The sequence below is a fragment of the Thunnus thynnus genome, chromosome 1 (assembly GCF_963924715.1).
Source record: "Thunnus thynnus chromosome 1, fThuThy2.1, whole genome shotgun sequence".
NCBI lineage: Eukaryota > Metazoa > Chordata > Actinopteri > Scombriformes > Scombridae > Thunnus > Thunnus thynnus.
The window spans coordinates 41,557,590-41,581,779 of record NC_089517.1 but is presented as its reverse complement, the minus strand read 5'-3'; the positions used below and the strand labels follow the sequence as shown (position 1 = coordinate 41,581,779).

Sequence of the window (24,190 nt, the reverse complement as noted above, 5' to 3'; positions counted from 1 at the left end):
CCACTCTCCATGTGCTTGAGTCCAAGATGGATTGAGTAATGTGAACCATTCTTTCTTAATTTGTGGTCATATTATTACTTTTGCTTATGGTTACCTAGAAGGGGGTAGCTCATTTTACCCACTGGCTCTATTTACCCCGTTCTCCCCTACTGTGCATTTACTGCCAGATTGACAACTTACTGTTAACTGTTTCCTCACCTGCATTCACCGTCACCTTCCTGCTGCTGGCTCTCTCACATAACCCCTCATTCTACGCGCACAAAATAAACACTGCCCTATTCCTTAAAAGGAGCAATACTACCAAGAGTTTCCTGGGCAATGCCACAGAGGTTAACTCATGTTTCGGAACAACGCTGCACAGAGGCTCCCAAATGCTACTGATTTCCAAATGAATGGATATTTGACGTTGTTGTTGCCACCAAAAAATATTTTATTTTGAATATTTTTTTGGCCTGGCAGGGGTTCTTGTTGGCCTGGAAGCCCACCATGCCTGTACAATTATAGGGGACACACTGAAATAAGGTATAGTGCCCAGCTCTGCCGGAGAAGATGACAAAAATTGCATTCAGACACTGCTCCGGTGACTAGAAAATGCAGGAGTGCACTTGAAGAGGAGCAAGTGCCAGTTAATGGAGAAGGAAGTGAGACTTAGGAAACTGAACGGACAAGACAGGGCCTGCACCCTCTTCCGGCAGTGGTGAAAGGTGTGCAGGGAGCTCGGACATCAGTAACAGAAGTGACAAAGAAGTTCCTGCAAAACGTGTCTACATTGCTGGTACCTCTGCATAAATGGCTTTGGAAGGATGTATCGTGGGCTTGGGGGCCTGAGCAGGAAAGGACCATCAAGTAGTCTAAAGAACTTTTACAATCCAGCAGTGTGTTAGTGCACTATGATCAGAACTGATACTTTCCTGCGTTTCTTTGCCATATCAAGTTGGAGCAGTACTTGCTGACTGCATGCCGGGCAGAAATGAGAAACCTACAGGATTTGCATCTCGCACATTTTTAGCTGCAGAAAATAACTATTCCCAACAAGAGGCGTTAGCTGCCATCTTTAGAGTGCAGTATTTTCACAACAGAGACTGCCTACTACCTTGCATCCATATGTGTGAACGCACTGTTACATGGCTGCATTCAGCTTTAGCACAGTTAGGTCCCAGTTCCTCGCTGTCCATAGCATTAAAAGAAACAGTGATTGGTTGTTGTCTTTCACCCCTTTGTGCACCATTTTTTCCCAAACTAAGCTGGGATGGAGATGGCAGACTGAGGTTTTTTGATTGTCCACCGATGTGCCCTGGCAGCATTCTGACTTTTCTTCAGCTCTCTGTAAGTTTGCAATGATCCACATTACTAACTCTCACTAACTACCTACAAAATAATCAGACTTGATGAGGAAAAACATTTTGTAGGTGAAAATAAGTCTTTGTAAAGATATATAACACTGATTAATGCTGATTGATGCTAACTTTGTCTCTGTTAACCAGCCACCCTACTGGAAAGTGCCTTTGCCACCTGTCTTCCATAAAGACACCATGAGTAGCCTTGCATGCAGTGCATTACGGTTGTTTAAAATTTTCCCCCTCAGAGCGATAGTGGAATCTACAGCCTTTCTCACAGTTTTCTCTAGTCAAAGGCTACCAATTGTTGTCAGTAATAAAGCAAGTTCAACTGAAGATGAAGTCTTGGCATGTGTTTTGATATCCGAAGATATCACAGTGATAGAGAGCAGAATTGAAACCCAGTTCTGATCCAAAAGCGAGAAAACCTCATTCCAAATCCCTGTTGGAGCCAATAATGGTGTTTTTATTTGGGTGAAGCTATGTCGGCATTTGCACTCCAGGCCAGTAAGGGGCAACAACATAGTTATCCATATGTCGTAACAAGTACAGCAAATTTTCAAAAAAACAATGCAATATCATTGATTTTTCAATATTTTTGTTTTTTCATAGCCTATTACAAACAGTGTTTGCCATAAGCCCTAGACCATCACAGGTAAAACATCACAGCTCCACAGATGTACCAAAGCTATGGGCGAGTTGAGGCTTGGGGTTAGTTCAGACATGTTTGTAATAACAGCAGCAGAAACACAGTTAAAAACTTTTACAAATTACCAGAAGGATCAGAAGATACATTATTATGTAAGCATAACAGTTACAGTTGATAGAACATGAATAATCATTCTTGTAAAAGGCCCAGTGCTGGACTTCCTTTTTTGAACATCCTGTTTTTCATCCCTTAATACATTACAGTCTACTGTCTGAAATCAAAACACATCAGTTACGGTGTCAAAAACATGCGATTGGGAGCACCTTCGGAGCTGCGATGCTGCTGATTCGATTCCAGCTGTTTCATGTCATGCCCATAGACTGTATATAAATATGGACGTCATGACGGCTCCCCAAAAGTGAAGCAAAAATGTCTTGATCGCCCACTGGTGGCTGGCTGAAGTATAGGTCATAAATCCTGCCCCCTCCATGTTAGCGGATGGGACATGAGCCAAACTAAAAAATCAAAGTACCAGTCAAATAAATTTTTCCCAAAGACGGTTTCTGTCATTTTAGATAGTTCTTATCACACTGATGTATGTTCATGTGCTCATTTTTCAGAAAAGTTTTTATAAAAAGGGGGTCTGACGTCATGATTGACAGCTGTGACAGCCACTCTCAAACTTCCATCAGGAAGCAGGACAGCTGAGGGGGCATGTTCCACAGGCTGTCATCCTGCCGCCCACTCTGCTGCAGAGACTCTGGTTCCAAATGCCGTCACACAAGCAAGATGGCAGCCCTTGAAAAGGAGATATTTTGGCTTCCCTTTTGCATAACCGTAGGAAGTGGAGACGCGTCATCCATATTTATATACAGTCTATGGTCATGCCCCTATCGCCGTCTCTATCTCTCTCTTTTTTCCTGTCTGCTTCTTCACTATTGACTGTCCAATAAAGATGAAAATGCCAAAAATAATCTTAAAAATAGAAACATGCAATCGATTGGCTATGCTGCACTACTCATTTACATAAACACACACAATAGTTATGACACAGCAAGTGCTGGGCTGGACAGACTGAAAAGTCCAGCTCGATGTTGTCACAACAAAAAGATGAAGTCTATGATGTCTGTCTACTTGTTTTCAATAAATAATAGAAAGACTAAATACATACATATATATATATATAGCCCACGGTATATATATATATATATATATATATATATATATATATATATAAAGTGTAGAGAGACAGTTAATGAATTCTTTTATATCATATTTCTTTCCTGTGTGGGGGTGATTAACTTGTATCTCTCTCCACAGGGTGTTTGGACTATTAGGGAGAGATGAACCACTAAGTCCCCTGGCAGTCACCCTTCCCATTTAGTGTTGTAGAGGGATAGCTGTAGGACCGATAGTCTATTCTGCTAAGGAAATTTTGCTCATCCTATTTACTCAGTTGTTTATGGGAGATAGTCTTAATAATGAAGTTTAAATTATGTAAAATGGTGTAATTCTTGTAACTCTGCGTAATATTAACCTTATCATGTTTTTTGAAATACATATTTTTATTGTCATGCCCTTTGTAAAATGCTCACTTTGAAAAAATGAAGACTGTCATAATTAAGCAGGGACAGCTGACGTGCTACGGTAAGCGTATTGTATCATTTCCGGTTGCCAACTGTGTCTACTGATAGCGTTGTTGCTGCTCTCATCTCAGTTCATTTTCCTATATATATCACATTACTGTGGATTAATATCTGCTGTATATTTAAACTTTCGCTAGTTTTACACAAGCACTCTCAGCGCTTTTCTCTTAGCGACTTTTCTCGCTAATCGCACAAGTTGTTAGTCACTTTAGCTCTGCAGCTAGCACTAGCAGCTAACTTAAACTAAGCAGTTAGCGATGGCTTCTCTCTCTCCCTCTCGTTCTCCTGCTCTCTCTTGCTCGGTGTGCCAAATGTTTAGTTATTCCTCTGCCTCCTTTAGTGATAGTGGTAAGTGTAATAAGTGTAGTCTATTTGCAGCACTGGAGGCAAGGCTTAGTGAATTGGAAGCACGGCTCCGCACCATGGAAAAACAATCAGCTGCTAATATAGTTAGCCAGCCCCTAGTATTCGGTGCAGGCCGACCTAGCGTAGCTCCCACTCCCCTGGTAGCTCCCGAGCAGCCGGGAAGCCAGGGCGGCTGGGTGACTGTCCGAAGGAAGCATAGCCCTAAGCAGAAGCCCACGGTTCACCACCAACCAGTTCATGTTTCTAACAGGTTCTCCCCACTCAGCGACACACCCGCTGAGAAACAAACTCTGATTACTGGCAGCTCCATAGTCAGAAACGTGAAGTTAGTGACACCAGCAGCCATAGTTAAATGTATTCCTGGGGCCAGAGCGGGCGACATTGAGTCAAATTTAAAACTGCTGCTTAAGAATAAACGTAAATATGGTACGATTGTCATCCATGTCGGCGGCAACGACTCCTGATTACGCCAATCGGAGATCACCAAAATTAATGTTGAGTCGGTGTGTACATTTGCAAAAACAATGTCGGACTCCGTAATTTTCTCTGGACCGCTGCCTAATCTGACCAGTGATGACATGTATAGCCACATGTCACAATTCAACCGCTGGTTGTCGAGGTGGTGTCCAGCAAACGATGTGGGCTTCATAGATAATTGGCAGACTTTCTGGGGAAGACCTGGTCTGATTAGGAGAGACAGCATACATCCCACTTTGGATGGAGCTGCTCTCATATCCAGAAATATGGCCAAGTTTATTAGTAAACCAAAACCATGACAACCCACAGTTGAGACCAGGAGGCAGAGCTGCAGTCCTACACGCTTCTCTGCGCTTCCATTAGAGCAGTTACCCACCCAAAACCACATAGAGACTGTGTCTGTCCCCCGACCACATAAATCAATTAAATCCAAAGTAAACAAAAGAAGAGTCATTCATGAAAATCTAGTAAAAATTAAAACCACTACTGCAATAGTACAACAAAATAAGATAATTAAATGTGGATTCTTGAACATTAGATCTCTTTCACCTAAAGCTGTTTTAGTAAACGATTTAATTTCAGATCATCATATTGATTTATTTTGTCTCACTGAAACCTGGCTGTGTCATGAAGAATATGTCAGCCTTAAGGAATCCACTCCCCCCAGTCATATTAATACTCATATTCCTCGAGACACTGGCCGAGGAGGAGGAGTTGCAGCCATTTTCAACTCAAGCCTAATCATCAACCCTAGACCTAAATTTAATTATAACTCATTCGAAAGCCTTGTTCTTAGTCTCTCTCAGCCAACCTGGAAAACTTTACAGCCAGTTCTATTTGTTATAGTGTATCGTCCTCCTGGCCCGTACTCTGAATTCCTATCTGAATTCTCAGAGTTTTTGTCGTGTTTAGTCCTTAGTACAGATAAAGTAATTATAGTAGGTGATTTTAATATTCATGTGGACGTTGATAGTGACAGTCTCAGCACTGCATTTATCTCATTATTAGACTCAATTGGCTTTTCTCAGTGTGTAAATAATCCCACTCACCGTCTTAACCACACCCTAGACCTTGTTCTGGCTTATGGGATTGAAATTGAACATTTAATAATTTTTCCACAAAATCCTATTTTATCAGATCATTTTTTAATAACTTTTGAATTCCTATTACTGGATTATACACCATTAGACAAAAATGTCCTCACTAGATGTCTATCTGATAGTGTTGTAGATAAATTTAAGGAAGCAATTCCGTCAATACTGAATTCACTGCCATGTCACAATACTACAGAGGACTCTTATGTTAACTTAAGTCCCTCCCAAATTCATAATCTTATTGATAGTGCTGCAGGCTCACTAAGACAAACACTCGACTCCATCGCCCCCTTAAAAAAGAAGATAATAAAACATAAGAGGTTAGCTAAATGGTATAACTCCCAAACCCGCAAATTAAAGCAAACATCGCGAAAATTGGAAAGGATTTGGGCGTTCCATCAAAGTAGAAGAATCTCGCTTAGTCTGGCAAGATAGTCTTAAAACATATAGGAAGGCCCTCTGTAATGCCAGAGCCGCCTATTACTCAGCATTAATAGAAGAGAATAAAAACTGCCCTAGGTTCCTTTTCAGCACTTTGGCCAGGCTGACAAAGAGTCATAACTCTACTGATCCATGTATTCCTATAGCTCTCAGTAGTAACGACTATATGAGCTTCTTTAATGATAAAATTCTAACTATTATCTTGTTGACTGCGGACAGAATGGTGTAAAAGACAAGAAAGACATAGCATTTCTGCAAACATTGTTCTTCTTGTTCATCAGTTGTTAATAAATTGCTTGTACCAATCTCCCTTACTGGCAGATCTTGTTGCACTGCAAGATATGCCAGTATACTGTTTTTACTATATACTGTGGTGAAACATGCTGACAGTATCAATACCGCCAGCCATTTCCATTACCCTTATTACTGTCATTATCAGGACACCATGAACACAGTGTAATAACTATTGTGTACTACTATACTACAGTGTAAATAACTGCACAAGAAATCATTAATAAAGAGTAAGATCATGAGCCAACAGCCACAGAATTCCTCCACCCAAGTCAAACTCACAGCATCTTGTAAAGGACCGTTTCCCAACAAGTGGACAGACTTGTACTAGACTACATCGTAGGAGATCTGTAGCCTTTGAGCAAGATCGAAAAACCATGGTTCATCAGATTAGTTACTGGTTTGCAGCCATCCAGGTATGTGCCTTCAAGAAGGCAGGTACAGACACTGTTGAACAAGGCATTCAAGGAAAATGTTTGTGACCTAAAGGTTGCACTTTCTTAAATCGATGCTGTATGCACACCTGCAGATTGCTGGTCTGCTGTGAACAAAGCGTTTATAGGCATCATGATTCACTGGCTCAACAAAACTGATGTGTCTCAGAGAAGCTCTGCAGTACTTGCATGCTGGCATATCAAAGATATTGATGGGAGGTGTAACTGCAATTGACATATCCTGTACCCTGATTACTATACTTTAAAATGACGATTTTCCATTATCTCTTAATTTTTCTCAGAGAAGAATGTTGCCTTTAGGTTTGACAGCTGCAAAGAAAATGCTTATACAGAGGAGGAAGCCCCCACATACACTGCATATTACTCACTGGATTGCCTTGTTGTTTGACATAATTTCTCTAGAACTTTATATTGCCTGGTCAAATGGGGCCATGACAAATAACGCTGAGGTTCTGTTTAAGGCAATGGAGAAGGTTAGGCTTAATCTATCTATATGAACCAGGTTGGCCAATAATGTATGGCTTACTATGCTAAATGTATTTTTTAAATTATTTTTTTATTATTTAATTATTGTTAATACATTACTTTTTGTATATACATAGTATGTGTACACATGCGGTATATGTGTGTATACATTTATTAGTAGTAGTCCTATTACTAGTATTATTATTTGATTTGATTATCATTTTTCTATGTATTTATCTCCCCTTTCTCTTTTTACTTTTTTCTATATTAATATTTATTTATTTAATAACTTTCCCCCCTATTCTATAGATACTACTATCTACCTACTCCTAGATATCACAAGTCATCCAAAACCAGCCAGGGTAAGGGAAGGCAGTAAGCCAGGGTGGGCAGGGAGGGGAGGGGAGGGTGGGATTATCGGTTCCTTCTTTTTCCTTTCTTGAGTTACACTGTTCACAACAATGTGTAAAGAGATGTATGGACACATATTAATGAAATACATGCGGCTATATGTATATGATTTATTATCGGTACACTGTAAAGAAACAAAATAAAAAATTCAATCACAAAAAAAGAGCACACACACAATGTGTTAGCAAAAGCACTGACAGATATGCATAACGAATTCATAATCCAAAACAAGATTGTGTTTACCATAATGGAAAACACTGCAAATTTTGTTGAAGGGTTGAGCTGTTTTGTGGAGGATAGCTATTGATGATCCAGAGCCAGTTGTTAACAATGATGAAGCAAATGAAGATGACAATGAATCAGGATCTACTTTTCCTACTGCTGCTGCTAGTGAGAGCTTAGATGAAGATGATAAAATGGAATGTGAGCCTCTCTTAACTTTGGAATATCTCCGTCTTCCCCCTCACAGAGGGTGCATGGCTCACACCTTAAATCTTATTGCCAAAGACACGGAAAAGGTAACTGACAGACAATACAAAACACTTTTTAGGGCTGTTTTTGGAAAGGCATTTGCTTTGTGGACTGGCTGTCATGAACTGGCTCAGAGTCAGTGACAAAAGAAGGGAATCACATGTGAATAAAGCTTCTAAAAATGACATTCATCATCAACTTAATACTAATATATATATATATATATATATATATATATATATATATATATATATATATATATATATACATATATATAAAATGATAGTAGGCTAAATCAGTCATGAATGCAATGTGTGGATGAGTGAAATATGTGATGCATGCAAGCAAAACAAAACAAAAGTTTAACCCATCTGGCTCGTGAAGGCTTGGAAGGAAGAGATGCGAGACGTCAACAAAGAAGACACCTAAATAGGCTGGAGGCCTAAACCAACCAGGTGCAGGCAGTTCCCTGACATCCTCTCCAACCCCGCCCACTGGCTCCTGGGCCAGGAAGCCAAAGCAACCTCTTAAGCAAAGCAGAGAGAGGGACGTCACACTGGCTCACATAGCAACATGAACTCCCAAGGCAGATGCCAATGAGGCTGGTGACACTGCCATTCCTGCATATGACAAACTTATCCTGCACACTGTCTGTGATGAGTTTGGCTTTAGCCAATTCTTTCAACTTCATACACAGCAGTTGCACTAAACATCCTCCAGGGGCAGAAGAGCATCTTTCTTGGGTACTTGGCTCCAACCATCGTGCAAATGCAAAGTGTTTTGAATGGTCTGCCAGATGAGTGCACAAAGCCCACTGCTACAAAAAGTCTGATCACATGCAGTCACTGAGAACAAGACTGGAAGGCTTGCTTGAGAAGAAGGAACACATATTGGCAGCTATGCTGCTGCCAACATTCAGGCTTGACTGAGTAGAAGATGAGGAGAAACACCTGCAGTACTGAGTGATGTTGAAACGATGTTGAAACAAGATGACTCTGATGACTCAGAAGCAAAGATTTTAGCTTCACTACATTGGCTTCCTGTTAAATTTAGAATAGAATTTAAAATCCTTCTCCTAACTTACAAAGGCCTTAATGGTCAGGCACCATCATATCTTGAAGAGCTCATAATACCGTATTATCCCACTAGAACACTGCGCTCCCAGTATGCAGGCTTACTGGTGGTCCCTACAGTCTCTAAAAGTAGAATGGGAGGCAGAGCCTTCAGCTATCAGGCTCCTCTTCTATGGAACCATCTACCGGATTCAGTCCGGGGTGCAGACACCCTCTCTATGTTTAAGAGTAGGCTTAAAACTTTCCTTTTTGATAAAGCTTATAGTTAGGGCCGACCAAGCTCGCCTTGGATCAGCCCTTAGTTATGCTGCTATGGGCCTAGACTGCTGGGGGACTTCCCATGATGCACTGAGCTCCTCTCTCCTCCTCTCCATCTGTATGCATTCATGTAACATCAATGCATGTCACTAACTTTGCTTCTTCCCCGGAGTTTTTTGTGCTTTCTCATCTCACAGGAAAAGCTGAGTCCCGGGCCGAACCTTCGCGGTCCTTCACAGTCCTGATGGCATCCTTCCCTGGCTGTTGCTGCTCGTGCTTGTTGTTGTTGTTGTTGTGATTTTTTTCTTCTGTCCCCCCTCCCCCTTTCCCTCTCTCTTTCTCTCTCTCAACCCAACCGGTCAAAGCAGATGGCCGCCCACCAAGAGCCGGGGTCTGCTTGAGGTTTCTACCCGTTAAAGGGGAGTTTTTCCTTACCGCTGTCGCCAAGTGCTTGCTCATGGGGGAATTGTTGGGTCTCTGTATATTAAGAGTACGGTCTTGACCTGCTCTATGTGAAAAGTGCCTTGAGATGACTTCTGTTGTGATATGGCGCTATATAAATAAAAATTGATTGAAAATTGATTGATTGAAAGAGGCTCTGATCAATTCCAGTCCAGTGGTGACATTGGCAAGAAAGACACTGCAGCATCATTTTTCAGATTTAACTGACCCCACAGAATCCCAGAAAAACTGAAGCAGACTGAAGTAGTTATTTGGATGTACCAACAACAGATGAGTTTGCTGAGTACATATTTGTGTCCAAACTCAAAAAGTTGTTCATAAAGTACAACACTGTACTCCCCTCAAGCACTCCAGTAGAGAGGCTCTTCAGCTTGGTGGTCAAATATTTAGGTCCAGGAGAAACTGGCTTAGTGATGCCAACTTCGAAAGGCATCTTCTTTTGAATGCCAACAAAAAGATTTGAGCTTCTATTATTGGTGGATTGGACTGGTAGTATCTATTGTTGTGATTTGTGACTTTTTATGTAGGGCTATGGAAGTGGTACAACATATTGTGGATAAGTGTATTGGTGTGCAGAGGTGTAGCTGCATGAGAACAATAGAGAATGACTTACTTTTTATGTTTGTTTATTTGTTTACTTTTAGTTCTTTTCTTTTTAGAGGATGTTAAAATATGTTGGCTGAAAACTGCACTGTGAGGCTTTGGCCAAAGGCTCTGACTTTTACACCCAAAATACACAAGGGAGATCAGCTTCTAAAAAGAAGATATGTTGAAAGCTATTTATGTTTGTTAAAAGCTAAATGCTGTGCGTTTCTGAGTTTTCAGAGCTGTGCTTTTTGTCTGGGCAAACAAGTCAGGAAGACAGAATATCAAAATGAATGAGAATGACTCACTCGTTGTTTACTCAATGTTTACATTTAGTTGTTTTCTTTTTAGAATATGTTAAAATATGTTGGCTGAGTATTGTACTTTGAGCAGACTAGGCACAACCTTAGTTGGTTCTTTTTTCTTACAATTTTTGCCTGTGTTGGTACTTAGGATCTTGATACTTAGCATCTTCTGGACTCTGGTGTTCACAGTAACTGCAGTTCAAAATATTCTCCAGGATTTTTTAGATGCAGAGCCTAGTGGTAAAACATATACTCACATTGTTTTTTCTTGGCTTTTAAAAGGATTCACTTTCTGCGATTCTTTAGTGCTATACAGGAATTCATTTAGTTTGGGAAATGGGCAGTAGCAATAACTGGGGGCTGGAGATGGATGGGTAGGAGGAGGTTCTGCTGAAAAAGAGTAGCCCAGAGCAGCTCAATTTAAAAAAAAATGAAAGAAATGAATGTGAACTAGTTCATTTTTTGGGACTGTGAACTTAGTTCAAAATTAAAAATTATGAACTATGAGTATGAACTAGTTTATTTGAAACTGTGTGAACTGAACATTATGAACTTGCACAAGCCATGAACCCACTGAAGTGGGGCTAGCTTACGGGTGTTTAGTTGTAATATTCAGTGAGAAAGACAACTGCATTTTACCTGACTGACAAACTCACACACATCATGTTTTCCTCACAGATCTGCGGGTAGTTGTTAGCAGTTGTAGGATAAAGTCCCTGCATGTTTCGAATGCAGACAGCACAAGCCTCAAACAACAGACCAGCTCTTTCTTCAGCCCCCAGGAATCCTGGCCAATAAAGTGAGAGTCCAAGACTCCTCACTGACCAGACCATCTAAACAACCTCCTGCAAACAGAAAGGTTCAGATAAGGAACCCCCAATCTCCTGCATGGTCACCAAACCAGACCACTGACCCAAATCATCTTTGATCCTTCAAGCTACAAGAGCCAGCAAGATAGGCAGATCAATTCATACCCCAGTGTGAATTGATAGTACCATTTGGATAAATGACCATTGGTTATCATAACTCACCTCTAAGAGCCAATCACACACAGACGAGCTGACAACAACTTTAATCCCACTGTGGATTTTGATTTTCAGGACTTGAGTGACCAACCCAAGAACTGATCACTGGGCAAACCAGCATAAGGCACAAGACATGCTGCACTATATGCCATGCCGCATTCACACACACACACACACACACCCTCAAATGGCATGGACCCCTGCCGTTTGCAGTCAGACCAAAGACCTGGGACTGTAAAACCCATGGATTAGTTTTAGATTATGTCTAATTTTGTCAATTATTGTTGTATGTTGTATGTGTGTATATCATATGTGTGTTGTTATGTATTTTGGTTAGACTTCCTTTAATCCACTACCTTTAAGCCAGGACATGTACCACCAACATAATCCCATCATCCATGATAACCCTATCATGTTTGGTACTGATCTGCTTGTTTCACTGTCAGAGCGCTAAAGCTACTATCCAAATTGCAAAATTAGGAATCATTAAATTGTTAATTTGTAAATACTTTGTTTAATGGAGTAACCATATTCAGGAACTGTACTCGACTGTCTGCGGACAGGGGGGGACTGACTTTGCTCCCCCAGAACACTGCCACCCCTGGGATTGGCCAAGATGCACCATCTGGGCGGGCAGACTGAAACTTTGAAACAGTGTCTTATCTGAGACTCTGTGCTGTTTTTGCCTTTGCTGTTTTTTAAGCTGTTATTAAGCTGTTTTTGGGTAGCTCTTTTGGACTGCTTGATGCTGCTTGCTGGTTCTTCTTGCTTTCTGCCATGCCGGTGGAAAGCTTGCAGTTTGCTAGTCTGAAGATGTGACTCAGAGCATCTTCTGAATCTGGAGTCATGAGTTGAGGATCAAGCCTAGGAGAGCATGAGAGCATAAATCAGGAGCTCTCTTCCAATGGGAACTTTTCAAATCTGGACCGGCCGACTCACTCATCACTACCAGATCCAGACTCCAGCTCCTCACCCCAGCACAACGGACTCCATTCTCAACAAGAAGCTACCCTAGGGAGCAAGCAAGTATTCATACAAAACCTCCATCAACTTGCTTAAACCCTGGTGCTTTCATGATTTGTAATTTCAGTTGGCAATTCTGAACTAAGCTGTGGTACCGTTTATTTGACTTGCTGCTTCTCAGGTAACAGTTATCTCATCTGTTTATCAGGTTTCCCATACCAACTACACAATACATAACTCCGCATCATGCATTTCGAACTTTCAGAAGCCATAGCCTTGTGTACCAGTTTCCCTTTCCCTCTTGTGTCTTGTTTGTAAAATGTTGTAGTGTTAAGTACTTGTATCTGTAGTATTAGTAATAAATGTGTATGTAACTAAGGTGAACTTGTTTGTGTTTTCTTATGCTTGCATCTCAGTCACTTAACCTTAAAAGACCTATACCCTTGCAAAATCATTATTAAGATTAATAACAATCATAATTATAATTGACCTCTCTTGTGTGTCCAACAAGGAAGACTATTTCCCTATTATTACACATACTCTAATATGAGTTATGTCACTGGACGAATAATTTCATGTTGGAGTTGTGCACAATAATAATTTATAATTCCCCCATAAAATCATAAAGATTTTTGAGTGCACAAATTCCTACACAGTGATGTGGAGGTGTGGAGAGCAGCAATCAGCGCTACTGGTAATATAACTGTTAAGTTCTTTGTGGGTTTACAAATTTCTCTGCTTTTTCAGGGTTCAACATAACATTTTTTCCCCACTGGCCCACTTGGCCAGTAGATAGTTTTACTGGCCCCTTATATATTTTCACTGGCCCAGCAGCAAAGATGAAAATAACTCTTTTTTTCCAGAATTCTGGTGATTTATTCTACATAATATGTACAACAGTAAAGTTCTCTTTAGATTTGGTTTTCCTTTAGTTATTGATATTGTCATAACCCAGCCCTTAGGCCATGACAAAAACAGGAAAGGAGACCAAAATGCCAATAAATGCCAAATAGTTTATTGTAGTAAATTAACCAAACTGCAACATGACTTGAAGATGTGAGGTGTGTTAGTCAGTGACATCACGCACAATATGTAATTTCAGCCACTAGGGGTCTCAATCAAAACAATAACAAAAGACGGAGTGTGATGACGGTGTGAAGTAGCGTGGGATCATGGGAGTTGTTGTCTTCATCGGTAAACAACCAGCTTCTTTGGGTTAGGATTACTCCAGTGATCATCATTCAGGATCTTTTTACCGGGAGCTGAATTATCTGGAGGTCTCCTCCTCTCCGGAACAAACAGACCCGGTGATTTAAACAGGTAAAAACACTGAATAAAGTATTTTCACTTTGAAAATCAGTGTTTCTCTGATGCTGTTTTCAGTGGGCACAGGACGTCCGGTAGCGGCTGCTAGCCGAGCTGCTGCTAACATTTGCTCAGCTTGTTTCTCTGATAACTTAAGATCCAGACGTTCAGCAGGTTTTTACTGGGAGCCGAATTCTCCGCAGAGGTCTCCTCCTCTCCAGAACAAACAGATCTGGTGATTAAAACAGGCAAAAACATTGAATAAAACAGTTTCACGTTAAAAATCAATGTTTCTCTGACGCTGTTCGGCTGGCACTGGACGTCCGATAGGGGCTGTTAGCTGAGCTGCTGCTAACATTTGCTCAGCTTGTTTCTCTGATAACTTTAGATCCAGATGTTCAGCAGGTTTCTACTGGGAGCCAAATTATTCTAAGAGGTCTCCTCCTCTCCAAAAGCAAACATACACAGCGATTAAAACTGTAAAATACTGAATAAAGCTATTTCACATAAAAGAAATCAATGTTTCTCTAATGATGTTACGCAAGCACCAGACTTCCGGGAGGGGCTGCTAACCGCGCTGCTGCTAACATTTGCTCAGCTTGTTTCTTTGATAACTTAAGATCCAGACGTCCAATGACTAAAATCCTTTATCCAGTTAAAAGATAGAGTTAAAAACAATCATAAAAATGTGGCTTAAAACTGCATAAAAGTCAATTTATAACAGTTTCTGTTGAACAACCACAACACCAACGTATTATCTTGTATGCGTATACTCTTTAGTAGACGCCATTGTAGTGGACAAACACAACGCCGACGCATGCATCTTGTGCAGCATCGAATAATGTCAGACAAAATACATCAAAGTTAGTAGCTAGAAAAGCTCTTCAGTGAAGCTTAAGTTTGTTAAATTGACATAAGTAGCAGCTTATAAACTTTCCAGTTTATCTGCTGCTGCTGCTTTACATTACAGTAATGTTAATTTGGCTTGATAGTTTGGATATCTTGACTGCTGGTGTATTCCCACTGTGTGTTATTTCTCCACAATTACTGTAATTAACACCATACAAGTTAAAGTTCTGCTTCATGCTCAATCAGACTTTTAAAATGAAGGCTTTTTACATTACCAGAGTGAGTGGAGGAATCGGGGGAGGAGACAGAAGAAGAAGAGGAAGAATTGCAGGATGTAATATTAATGGTGTTGAAAGAAAAACAAAAAGAAAGTAAAGAATTGATTCAAAAAGAGGTGCAAACTGTGGTGCAAAGGTGCAAGTGATTCAAGATGTAAAGAAACAGTTTAAGGAGGAAAGATAAACACATAGAGGTAGCCCAGGCATCAGGTGATGGAGAGACATGACCACAATCAATGCACGAGGCAGAAAAAACTGGTAAGGTATGATTTACACCTGTATCTAGATGAATTACTGATCTGTAAATATTTTTAAAGGCACAATCTGTTATCCAAACTAAAGGACATCCTAACAAACAAAAGTCAAAACACAAGATTAGAACCTGCTATAAAAGGACTTACAGATCTTTGAATAGCAAGTACTAACACTACACAACAACTCAATTAACATGGTTTCTTAAGCCATTAAAAGGTTGTAGACCTCAGATTGACAGTTATTTTCAGTTATTAGGAAACAACATGCTGATTCATCATTCATCTGACTGATTCATCAATGAGTCAAATTGTTGTCTTGATTTGGCTTTAAGTTTGACCAAACTAATTCCCCATAAGTAAGTTTTGTCATTTTGTTGTAATACAAATACTGATCTATATTCAGGACCATATAGATGGTGTGAGAATTGAGATTTGTTTTTTAAGATACACTGATTGGTCCATCTATCATCCATAGGGCCTATATTTAATTATGTGTTATAAATAAATATTAACAATATTTATTTATTAATGAATAAATATTATCAAATATTTTTAGGACTCAAGCACCTAATGGTGCAAAGGCCCTATTGTAACTGAAAGAATTATTCTTCTCTATCATTATTCGGGCCTGAGCACCAAATATTATTATCATTATCATTGTTATTATTGTTATTATTAAGGCCCAAGTGCTGACCAGCACAAAGCCCTCTCATATCCAAAGGAAGTATTATTATTAGGGCCGAGTGCTGACCAGCGCAGAGCCCTATTGTATTCAAAGGAATTATTAGGGCCCGAGCGCTGACCAGCGCGAAGCCCTCTTGTATCCAAAGGAATTATTATTATTAGGGCCCGAGCCCAAAGGGCGTATTTCGTGTGTTTGTTTCTTTCTTCTTCTTTCTTTCTTTATTATTCCGTCATTTCAGACCTAAATTTGACCCCCTAAACATGCTCAAAAACTCACCAAATTTGGCACGCACATCAGGTGTGGTGAAAAATTTGATAAAATTTAAAAATGAATCCCCAAAGATGACTTATGACACTATACTGAAAAAAAGTTGTTAAAAACTTTGAAATAACTCGAATGGTTTGGATTTTATAAACCCTCAAATTTGCAGTGCTACATCACCTTTACAATGTAAAATAATGGGGAGGCATGCACTTTGTGTCAAACAGAGGCTTCTGACATCTAAACTATAAGTCTAACCACTTTCAAACTTGTATCAACGGATTTGCCACGAAATTTCCTACTAAAATATGATTTTTAATGTAAGATTTGGCCAAAGTCATGGGATTTATGGGGAGATTTCACAAGAAGCGTACTCTAAAATCCCCCTCTCCAACTGCTCCTGGTGATGTCACCCCCTCAGTGCTGTGAAACATTTCGCAATACACACTCATAAAATCACAGGAGGAGCAAGAAAAGACTTTAAAAGTCAAACTCTAATATCTCAAAAACGGTAAAAGAGAAAAAAACATGTAAATTCAAGATTTGTAGGTCAAAGTCTCGTGACTCATTTAAAGTTCAAATGAAGTCTGTGTCTAAAACTATGTGGAAGCAGTAAATGTTCAAAAAGGTGTGGGTTCACTCACACTCTCCGTTCAAATATGTGAGTATTTTTCTGTGTCTAGTTGCAGTTACTTATTGTCTCTGCACACCTGACAGTACACATGTCAATCAAACTTTCAAAATAAAAGCACACCACACTTGTAAGAAGTATCCCTCATTTTTAAAAAGCAAAATGATCTGGCCAACGCTGCTTGCAGCTTTAATTATTACGCCACTTAAACCCTAAATTTGACCCCTTAAACATGCTCAAAAACTCACCAAATTTGGCACGCACATCAGTTGTGGTGAAAAATATGATAAAATGTAAAAATTAACCCCCAAAGTGCCAAGATATGCTCTCTAGCACCACCTATGTAACTAAAATGACCACTACGGCCTATAGGAATGTCGTAGAGAGATCAAACCAAAATAGAATTATTTGCCTCATCAAGACCTACAAATCATATGCTGACACCCCTGAGCTAAATCCAACAGGAAGTCTGCAATTTGCCTTTCAAAATAAGACTTTTCCTCAATTTTGGCTCCCGAAAAAACACTATCTCCTCTGAGGGCATTAATGGCATCGGCTTCAAACTTTAATAGACGCCTTATGACACTGTGCTGAAAAAAAAGTAGTTCATAACATTGTAATAATTCGAACGGTTTGGATTTTATAAGTGAAAGTTGCAGTGTCACATCACATCAAATGTACCCCTTACAATGTAAAACAATGGGGGACGCATGGACTTTGTGTCAAACAGAGGCTTCTGATGTCTAAACTATAAGTCTGACCACTGTCACCTGTATCAATGTATCGCCACAAAATTTCCTACTAAAATATGATTTTTAATGCAAGATTTGGCCAAAGTAATGGGATTTATGTGGAGATTTCACCAGAAGTGTACTCCTCTCGCACTGTTCCTCGTTATGTGACTCCCCTCAGTGCTGTGAAACATTCTGCAATACACACTCATTATAAAATAACAGGAGGAGCAAGAAAAGACTTTAAAACTCAGACTCTAATATCTCACAAACTGTAAAAGATAGAAAAAACATGTAAATCCAAGATTTGTAGGTGAAATTCTTGTGACTCATTTAAAGTTCAAATGAAGTCTGTATCTAAAACTGTGTGAAATCAGTAAATGTTCAAAAAAGTATGGGTTCACTCACACTCTCTATTCAAGTATTTTTGCGGCTGCAGTTACTTATTGTCTCCACACACCTGACAGTACACATTTCAATTAAATGTGCTTATATATCATGACCAGACGCACCAAAAAGTCTCTTGGAGCCATACCCTAAATCCAACAGGAAGTCGGCCATTTTGGTTCAAAGTTGCGATTTTCAGGCCAATTTTGCTGTTTTTAGCCCGCGTACTTTAACGAACTCCTCCTAGGGATTTGACCTCAGCAACTTGAAATTCGGTCAGTATCATCTACAGACCTGGGAGATGAAAATTTATCAAAACGGTGAGTTTTCGACATTGCTGAGGGGGTGTGGTCGGGCGGCGAATTTCGATCCTTCGCCATGAAAATTCAAACGGCCATAACTCCGGCATGCACGATCCTAAGAGACCCAAACCTTTTCTGCTTGGAAAGAGTTCCGTCCTGAACACATCCATGTGTCAATATTTGATCTAAGTCATAGCGCCACCTGCTGGCAACAGGAAGTTACATGTTTTACACTTTGACGCTCTGTGGGTGGCACAGTGATGGGATCCACCTCAAATTTACTCAGAATAGCCTAAAGACCTTGGAGATCGTATATTATGAAGTTGGTGACTTTTTGTCGAAAGGTGTTGCCATGACGACGCGGCGAATTTCGATGTCTCGCCATGAAATTTCAAAGCCTTATAACTTGACTCCACATGGTCTGATCTTTTCCAAATTTCATATGCTTGTTAAGAGTCCCGGTCTGAACATATTTTCAGGCCCATATTTAGTGACAGTCATAGCGCCAACTACTGGCAACAGGAAGTATCATGCGTCGTTCTTTGTTGTATTACTCCTAGGAAATTTGGCCGATGCATTTGAAATTGACTCAGCTAAGATGTAAGACCTTGGTGATGCTACATTGGGCAGGTCATGACCCATGACCAAACGCCGTTGCCATGGCGACACATCCTTCGCCATGAAATACGATGCTGTATTTTAGGGACAAGGGATGGGTATACAGTCACGAAACTTGGCACACATGTCTGGAGCGACACCAGCTAAAATCCTGGATAGGTCATTTGCATAGACGTGACAATATGGCTCAACAGCGCCCCCTTGAAAATTTCAAAATGGTAGCCCCGCCTTCCAGATTAACCTAGGAAAATGAAATTCAGGAGGCTTATGTATCATGTCAAGACGCACAAAAAAGCCTCTTGGAGCCGTATTGTAAGTCCTACAGGAAGTCGGCCATCTTGATAAAAGTGGTCATTTTTCGCGTTTTTTTGACCATTTCGCATACCTTGTATTTTAACGAACTCCTCCTACAGAATTCATGGTAACGACTTCAAATCAGTGTGTGTCATCTACAGTAGTGTGTGATCAAAAGTTATCAAAAGATTTAGTTATCATTGAAGCTTGTGGCTGTGGCGTGGCGTTGAGTTTTGATGTTTCGCCATGACAGGCGAAATTGATATAAGTTTAGTGTAAATGCTGGAGTCTACACCAAACTTTATATGTTTGATAAGACTCCCAGCCTGAACACGTCTAAATATCAATATTCAGTCAGTGATGAAAACTGGCTCCATAGCGCCCCCTACGACATTTCAATGCAGCAGCCCCTGCAGCAGGCAGAGTAGGTGATTGAGGATGTGACGTTAATCTCCCCTTGCACTGTCTGAAAACAGCCCAGGTCTGGGGACATCTATATGCCCGTGACAGAAGCCCTTCACCAGCGCCGAGCCCCGACATACGCAAGGACGCGAGGGCCCGATCATCGCTGCTTGCAGCTTTAATTAGGGCCTGAGCCCAAAGGGCGAAGACCCTATTGTTTTTCGTGCGTTTGTTTCTTTATTATTCTTTATTAATACGCCACTTCAATCCTTAATTTGACCCCCTAAACATGTTCAAAAACTCACCAAATTTGGCACGCACATCAGGTCTGGTGAAAAATTTGATAAAATGTAAAAATTAACCCCCGAAGTGCCAAAATGTGCTCTCTAGCGCCACCTATGTATCTAAAACGGCCGCCACGGCCCGTAGGAATGTCGTAGAGAGATCGAACCAAAACTCAATTATTCGTCTCATCAAGACCTACAAATCATAAGCTGACACCCCTGACCTAAATCCAACAGGAAGTCTGCAATCAGCTTTTCAAAATAAGACTTTGCCCCAATTTTGGCCCCCGAACAAACGCTATCTCCTCCGAGGGCGTTAATGGTATCGGCTTCAAACTTGAAAACATGACTTATCACACTGTGTTGAGCAAAAGTTATTAAAAACTTTGTAATAACTTGAACGGTTTAGATTTAGTAAGCCCTGAAAGTTGGAGTGCGACATTACACCTTACAATGTAAACCAATGGGGAGGCAATCTCTGGGCATGGACTTTGTGCCAAACTGGGGCATCTGGCGTCTAAACTATAAGTCCGACCACTTTCAAACCTGTATCAATGGATTCGCGACGAAAATTCCTACAAAAAAATGTGATTTTTATGTAGGATTTGGCCAAAGTCATGGGATTTATGAGGATATTTCACAAGAAGTGTTCTCTAATATCCTCCTCTCCAACTGCTCCTGGTGATGTCACTCCCTCAGTGCTGTGAAACATTCCGCAATACACACTCATTATAAAATCACAGGAGGAGCAAGAAAAGACCTTAAAACTCACACTCTAATATCTCAAAAACAATAAAAGATAGAAAACACATGTAAATTCAAGATTTGTAGGTCAAAGTCTCGTGACTCATTTAAAGTTCAAATGAAGTTTGTATCTAAAATTATGTGGAAGCAGTAAATGTTCAAAAAGGTGTGGGTTCGCTCACACTCTCCATTCAAATATATGAGTATTTTTCTGTGTCCAGCTGCAGTTACTTATTGTCTCTACACACCTGACAGTACACATGTCAATCAAACTTTCAAAATAAAAGCACACCACACTTGTAAGAAATATCCCTCATTTTTAAAAAGCGTGATCTGATCCCGACGGGCCAGAGCGCAACAGGAAGTATCATGCGTCGTTCTTTGTTGTATTGCTCCTAGGAAATTTGGCCGATGCACCTGAAATTGACTCAGCTAAGATGTAAGACCTTGGTGATGCTACATTGGGCAGGTCATGACCCATGACCAAACGCCGTTGCCATGGCGACACATCCTTCGCCATGAAATACGATGCTGTATTTTAGGGACAAGGGATGGGTCTACAATCACAAAACTTGGCACACATGTCTGGAGTGACACCAGTTAAAATCCTCGAAACTTCATTTGCATAGACGTGACAATATGGCTCAACAGCGCCCTTTTGAAATTTTCAAAATTGTAGCCCCGCCTTCCAGATTAACCTAGGAAAAAGAAATTCGGGAGGCTTATGTATCATGTGAAGACGCACAAAAAAGCCTCTTGGAGCCGTATTGTAAGTCCTACAGGAAGTCGGCCATCTTGATAAAAGTGGTCATTTTTCGCGTTTATGTATCTCATCATTGTCCGCAATCTCAATTTTGTGCCAATTTTGGACCTTGAATAAACGCTATCTCCTCCTTGGGCGTTAATGGTATCGGCTTCAAACTTTAATACTTAACTTATCACACTGTGTTGAGCAAAAGTTATTAAAAACTTTGTAATAACTCGAACGGTTTAGATTTAGTAAGCCCTGAAAGTTGGAGTGCGACATTACACCTTACAATGTAAACCAATGGGGAGGCAATCTCTGGGCATGAACTTTGTGCCAAACTGGGGCATCTGGTGTCTAAACTATAAGTCCGACCACTTTCAAACCTGTATCAATGGATTCGCGACGAAAATTCCTACAAAAAAATGTCATTTTTATGTAGAATTTGGCCAAAGTTATGGGATTTATGAGGATATTTCACAAGTAGAGTACACTAATATCCTTCTCTGCAGTTGAGAGGGAGAGAGAGAGAATGGGGGGGGGGGGGATGGGTGGAGCAGCAGGTTCGTTATGTAGTTTATTAGACAGACAGGAATAATGTGTAGGATTTAATCATTGGTTCACAGCCTGAAGCGGAGGGTGGCAGTAATGCACCTAATATTCTGGTTGTCAATCATTGTTATAAACCAGAAATAGGAGGGTAAAATATTTTCCCGCACAGAGTGGTACATCCTGTCAGCCGAGGGATTTCCTATCTGTGCAGCTGAACACAGCAGTTCTCTACGTACTGTTTTACCGTGATGGTCACGGTGTTTTTTCCGTAGGTTTCACTTACTCAGCTGGCCGACAGACCCGCTGGTTCTCTCCACCTTAACCTAAATAACATATCGGGGCTCGGTGCTCCGGTTGGATCTAAACAGATAGCCAGGGTTAGCTAAGAGGCTAGCAGAGGCTAACTGGTTGTGCTTCTTTCCGGTCATGCTGCAGTTAACGCTCCGCTGCTCCCTGTTTGCTGCCTGTTCTCCGCTTTAACCTAAATAACAAATCGGGACTCGGTGCTCCGTTTGGATCTAAACAGAGAGCCGGGGTTAGCTGAGAGGCTAGCAGAGGCTAACTGGTTGTGCTTCTTTCGGTCATGCTGCAGTTAACGCTCCGCTGCTGCCTGTTTGCTGCCTGTTAGTTGTGTTCACCACGCTAGACTATTTTGTGTTTGTCTCGCTCGGGACTACTGTGTTTGTGCTGCCTTGAGTGAGAAAGTAAACTGATTTGTCGACCTGAAACCAGACAACGTGCGTTACAGACTGCCGTCCATACGTGCGCTCTCTGTGGAAAAAGAACCGCTTCTCTCTCTCTCTCACGATCGCTTTCCCTCCTCCCTCTCTTGTGACTAACACCACACTCACGCGCGCACAGATACACACACCGACATCGTTTTGCACATCTGATGGTCAGATAACGTCGGACAAAAGTGTCCAACCTGCAAGTGTCCAACCCTGTGCAAAGCTGGTTGTGTTTTGTTTGGTAGAATTAGATTTTAGAATAGCTATTTATTGAATGAAGCATTTGTTAACTTTGTTAATTTTGCTAAGTTTCATAAACACTGTTATATCTTTAAAGAGAAGTTCTTTTGTCATTATTGGTAACATATTGTGAAAAGTGGCTGATTGAAGGAGTCAGAGCTCGAATTCAACCGTTCTTTGTTTACCCTTGAATGTTGATATCTCTCAGATATTAACATTCTAGGTGAACTCCCATTTATGAGATTACCTTGTTCGGTTATTAGTCCCGGTTTCCGGGTGGTGCTCCGTATTTGTTAGTTCATATTAATAAATCTGTTAATTGTTATAATTATTTATTATTAGGGCCTGAGCCCAAAGGGCGAAGACCCTATTGTTTTTCGTGTGTTTGTTTCTTTCTTCTTTCTTGTTGATAATTGATAATTATAGCAACTGTGTTCCTTGCAGATCCTACAGTTGGTGCCTGAATTATTGATTAAGGTGAACAATATTTTGATTTCATAATCTATAATTACCCATAATTGTTTGTGAACAGAGGGGTGGGCTCACAGAGAGACACTGGTTAGTATTGTGTGTCTAAAGACTCTCACACTGATCATCTCCAAAGGTTTTCTTGGTTCCCAGAAGCTTAGGTGACTGCGCCGCGGCCTGCTGTGCGCAAGGGCGCGAAGGCCCGTCCAACGCTGCTTGCAGCTTTAATTAGGGCCCGAGCACCGACCGGTGCGAAGCCCTATTGAAACTGAAGGAGTTATTAGGGCCCGAGCACCGACCGGTGCGAAGCCCTATTGAAACTGAAGGAGTTATTATTAGGGCCCGAGCACCGACCGGTGCGAAGCCCTATTGAAACTGAAGGAGTTATTAGGGCCCGAGCACCGACCGATGCGAAGCCCTATTGAAACTGAAGGAATTATTAGGGCCCGAGCACCTACCGGTGCGAAGCCCTATTGAAACTGAAGGAATTATTATTATTATTATTCCTCCGAAACAAACGCATTTTTGAGGGCCTAAACATGCACGAAAACTCATGAAAATTTGCACAGATGTCAGGACTGGCGAAAATTTCGATATTTTATGGGTCTCGAAATAAAGCGGGACAAAATGGCTCGACAGCGCCACCTAGAAAGTCAAG

The 24,190-nt window shown here is 40.8% G+C and overlaps 1 protein-coding gene and 1 pseudogene across 8 annotated transcripts in view; one reads left to right on the top strand and one right to left on the bottom strand.

The window, feature by feature from the left end:
- Nucleotides 1-24,190, bottom strand: part of celf1 (cugbp, Elav-like family member 1) — a 204,420-nt gene that overhangs the window by 139,942 nt on the left and 40,288 nt on the right. The gene's annotated exons all lie outside the window — the stretch shown is intronic.
- LOC137188773 (uncharacterized) lies at nt 3,886-5,871 on the top strand (annotated as a pseudogene).